This window comes from Penaeus chinensis, chromosome 34, assembly GCF_019202785.1.
Source record: "Penaeus chinensis breed Huanghai No. 1 chromosome 34, ASM1920278v2, whole genome shotgun sequence".
NCBI lineage: Eukaryota > Metazoa > Arthropoda > Malacostraca > Decapoda > Penaeidae > Penaeus > Penaeus chinensis.
This window is the reverse complement of record NC_061852.1, coordinates 7678705-7683704: the sequence shown is the minus strand read 5'-3', so window position 1 is coordinate 7683704 and position 5000 is coordinate 7678705. Positions and strand designations below refer to the sequence as shown.

The 5000-nt window shown below is 41.1% G+C and overlaps 1 protein-coding gene across 17 annotated transcripts in view; it reads left to right on the top strand.

Annotated features, from left to right (window-relative positions):
• LOC125043556 (E3 ubiquitin-protein ligase lubel-like) overlaps positions 1–5000 on the top strand; it is a 134926-nt gene that overhangs the window by 18263 nt on the left and 111663 nt on the right. The gene's annotated exons all lie outside the window — the stretch shown is intronic.

Sequence of the window (5000 nt, the reverse complement as noted above, 5' to 3'; positions counted from 1 at the left end):
AAAGGGGAAGAAAAGGGAAGAAGAGGGGAACGCAAAGAGAGAAGAAAGAAGAGGAAAGGGTGTAAGAAGAAAAAATAAGAGTGCAAAATACAGTTACACACTTCAGTATATTGTACAAAGCACGCAACCTACACACACATGCATAACCATAAAACCCACCACGAGAAACACAGACAAAAGGATCAAATGATAAACCAGAGAGAGTAGAGCAGGAAGGACGTCTCAGAAATTAAGAAAATCCTTCATAAAAAAAACAGGTCACGGTGAGAGAAAAAATGGCACAGTTGTGTTCTAAATCAGATTTTAGGTCATGGCAGAAAGACATTATTATTTTTATTATTATTATTATTATTATCATTATCATTATTAGTAGCAGTAATAGTTAGATATCATTCATGGTGCTTAAATAGCAACTCACTCTCTCTCTGTCTCTCTGTCTCTCTGTCTCTCTGTCTCTCTGTCTCTCTGTCTCTCTCTCTGTCTCTGTCTCTGTCTCTGTCTCTGTCTCTGTCTCTGTCTCTCTCTCTCTCTCTCTCTCTCTCTCTCTCTCTCTCTCTCTCTCTCTCTCTCTCTCTCTCTCTCTCTCTCTCTCTCTCTCTCTCTCTCTCTCTCTCTCTCTCTCTCTCTCTCTCTCTATTTCTCTTTCTCTTTCTCTTTCTCTTTCTAACTCTCTCTCTTTCTGCCTTGTATTGCGCATTTAATTAATTTTGGTCAGGATATGTTGGCTGAAAACAAAAGACAAACGCTAAAGCAGACTTTAGACAACCAGTCTTTTGGTTTATATTTTAATGATCTTTTCACACACCTAGCCTTCCTGACTCAGGCGAGGCCGCAGGACAAAAAAAAAATATTGCGGTTGGCGATGACTCATGCTTGCTATTGTGATACATCGAGGAGAATTGGTTCTTGGTCTCTCTCTCTCTCTCTCTCTCTCTCTCTCTCTCTCTCTCTCTCTCTCTCTCTCTCTCTCTCTCTCTCTCTCTCTCTCTCTCTCCCCCTCTCCCTCCCCCTCTCCCTCTCTCCATTCCAATCTATCTCTCCTTCTCCATCCTTATAAATATATCTCTTGTCTCCTTCTCTCTCTCTCTCTCCCTCTCTCTCTCTCTCTCTCTCTCTCTCTCTCTCTCTCTCTCTCTCTCTCTCTCTCTCTCTCTCTCTCTCTCTCTCTCACTCTCTCTCTCTCTCTCTCTCTCTCTCTCTCTCTCTCTCACTCTCTCTCTCTCTCTCTCTCTCTCTCTCTCTCTCACTCTCTCTCTCTTTGTTTCGTATTCAGTATTTTTTCATAAGTAAACCATTAATGTATTTCCATATAGGATTGCCTTTCCAAAGAATATCAGACATCAGCAGTTTTGCATTTTATTTGCAACCCCGTCTCGTATCCCAGCTACCGATCTGCTGCAATAGTGTTCAAAACCTTTTTTTTTTTTTTCAGCTGTCATGGTGTCCCTGATTTGCAATTTTTTTTTCTTTTTCTTTCTTTCTTTCTTATTTTTAAACGGACACTAGCCATTGCTATGTCTGCGACCCTCCCCCGCCTCATTCACAAAGCCTGGAGTATTCCCTAACATGACTGCCAGCTCGTCTGGTTTGCCACATCTGCTGAAGCTAGACGTAGACGAGTCTTTAGGGAGACGTCCTGTTGCTCTGTCCGAGAGAAACCTTTTGTTTATCATTTCTCTTTAGCATTTGGCAAAACGTTTGTATATCATGGTAATAATTTGTTTGTTGTTAGTAAGGTTTATTTGTTGTATTGTGTCTTTTTTTGGGCGCATTTTCTTGTGTGCTTTTGGTATTTCGTGATGCGGGTTTATGATGATTCAGTTTGAAGTTGATGGTGGTAGTTGTCTCTGTTTTTTATTTCTCTGGCATTTGGTGTTTCTTTCGCTTCCGCTTCCTGTTGTTGGTGCCATCCGGAAAGGGAACGTGGTAGGCGTGTTCAGCGCAAATGGAACAAGGAGTGGAACAGCTGGCGGCCAACCAACCAGTTCACCCGTGCATTCCCAACCCAACACTCGCGAAAATCTTGTTTTTGTGGACAGTTTTCGAACGACAGTGAATACGGTGTTATGAATTTGGTGTTTTGTTATTGGAGATTCGATCTTGTCAGTGAAATTTAGGAAAATGAATTACAGACAAATTAGATGTTCAGATATGAATAGAAAACACAATTAAAGAGTTACAACCACTGTTGCTTCGCTTTTTATCTTTCCTCGTGTATTAAAACAGTTTTAAATTATACCGAATTTTAACAGTTCTAGAATCCCACAACTACCTGTGCTGGGTCGCTAAGGTAACTATATACGTAATTAACACTTGGGAGATAAATGAATTCATCTAGTGTAGCTCTGATTACCTGATTACCTTACACGACGATAATAATTAGATTATTAAGAACACAATGTACTTGAGTAATAATGATAGTAATAACCAAATTCCCAACTAAATTCCCGTCCACAACATCTGGGCGAACAATGCCGAGTGTTAATTCTGACATTCTTCAGCCACACAAAGGAGTGTTGTGCTGTAGTGCCATTCTCTATGTTTTCGTTCATTACAGTGTTGAAGGTCTCACTGCATACGCTATTGTGAAAGTAAGGGAGTGATGTACGAAGTAAAGGAGAGTGAAACACTTGTTTGTGTTCTTAATAAAACTGACCTATTTTGATGCAATCAGTACACAAAATCTGGAGCAGCACGCACACACACACACGGTTCCTTCCTTGTTTCTTCTCCCTCATACTTCCCTCCCTTTTTCCCCAACACTATGCCCACTATGGCTCGGTTGTGCTCTAGTCAAACTGCCCTGGTTTCCTTTCCTGCTCCGCTGATGTGAATTTTAGGGAATTAAAAGTTTTTAAATGAGGAAGGAGTGAATTTAGAGGGAGCGAGGCTGATTTTGATTCTCGTGAATGAATTACTGTGTGTTTTTGACACTAGGTGATGTTAAACATGTTAAATCACAAGGAGCGTTGTTGACGTTTATTTTAATGGATGGAAATTCCGTGTGTCTGGATATTAGGAAGATGGTTAATTCATAGAAAATTATGTTAATTTGTGTTATAAGGAATTGAATTTTTTGGATAAGGAAGACGTGAAACTAAAGTGAGTGTTACCAAATTCTGAAATTATAAAAAGCGTTGCTGATTCTGTTTTCAGTGGATGAAATTACTAATTTGATATTAGGAAGATGTTAGATCATATAAATTATGCTGATTTGGGTTATAAATATTTGGAAGATTTTGTTTAAAGATGACGTGAGACTAAAGGGAGTGCTACCTAATTTGCACGCATAGAAAAAATACTAATTCTGAAAATATGTTTTGACAAGAGGAAGACGTAACATTACAGAAACCAATGGTCCAGGTTCACTTCCCTATATACTGCTGTCTCACAAGGGTATTTATGTCTTTTCACCGGAATCAAAAGTAGTGTTGACATGCCGGAGAGAGGGAGGGAGGGAGAGCGAGAGAGAGAGAGAGAGAGAGAGAGAGAGAGAGAGAGAGAGAGAGAGAGAGAGAGAGAGAGAGAGAGAGAGAGGGAGGGGGGGGAGGGAGAGAGGGGGGGGGGGGGGGGGGGGGGGGGGGGGAGGGGGGGGAGTAGTGGAGCAAGAGAGAAGGGGGAGGTAAGGCGAAAGAGGGGGGGAGGGTTATTTAATCTAATCTTAATTTTAAAATAATTTAATTTGATTCCATTTAATATAATGGATACTCTTGGTGTGACATAGTGTCTGTTTTATTTTGCTTCTAAGTTATCCCTGTGTGCAAGGAATGGCCGGGGTTCCCATCCACTGGGATTTGAACGCAGGTCAGCAAGATTGTTAGACGAGATCGCTACCGCTGCACCACACAGCACACGGGAGAGGGAGAGGGAGAGAGAGAGAAAGAGGGAGGAAGGGAGGGAGGGAGAGAGAGATAGGGAGGAGGGAGGGAGAGAGAGAGAGGAGAGAGAGATAGAGAGAGAGAGAGAGAGAGAGAGAGAGAGAGAGAGAGAAGAGAGAGAGAGGAGGGGGGGGGGGGGGGAAGAGAGAGAGAGAGAGATAGGGAGGAGAAAAAGAAAGAGAGAAAAAAGCCTAATATTAGAACGATGACAAGCCGTCATATCAGCTGAACAGAGAAGAATCCTTGTGCAATAAAATACGAAGTAGAATTGAAGGGCCAGCCACATCAGATCGCGCGCTACGACCCAGTTTGATTTTGTTTACTACCTTCACGACCTGTATGTCCATTCTATCGTACCTTTTTCTCAAGCCGATATCAGTACTGGGCACGTACTTTGAAGAACGGTGGCGTAGGAAAGGATTTTGTGCACATAAGGAGCGAGAGAATAATGTCAGTCACCACTGTGCTGTGTATTTAGGCCTAGAGAACGTAGCATCTTGGAGAAAATTGGGATAAAACAACTGATCACTTCTCCGCATTGAACTTCAAAGTGAAGAGCACAATAGGGAATATTTGTACATATCATTAAACCCTTTTATTGTATTAAAAAGGACGCCGTTACTTCATTTTTCTCATGTTCTTGAGGAGAATATGTTCGTCATAGGAAATTTAGTTTCATGTAATTGTCGCTTTCTCTATTCCTCTAAAAATGGTATACTAAGTACCTTCAAAAGCTTGTAAAAATCTTTGTTTATGCTTGTGGTAAATAGTAGCAAATAAGTCATTTCCGATTTGGCATTATAAAATCATCAAATCCCTTAAATGAACCAACTGTGAATGTCTGGTATTTTGTATTGTTCGGTTTCGATTTCTGAATCGTGATGAACAAAGCAGCCTTCTTGTTTAACTTTATTCATGGTATAATTAAAGTGATTTTTAAAAATATCTCTTTCTTTCTCTCTCTCTCTCTCTCTCTCTCTCTCTCTCTCTCTCTCTCTCTCTCTCTCTCTCTCTCTCTCTCTCTCTCTCTCTCTCTCTCTCTCTCTCTCTCTCTCTCTCTCTCTCTCTCTCTCTCTCTCTCTCTCTCTCTCTCTCTCTCTCTCTCTCTCTCTCTCTCTCTCT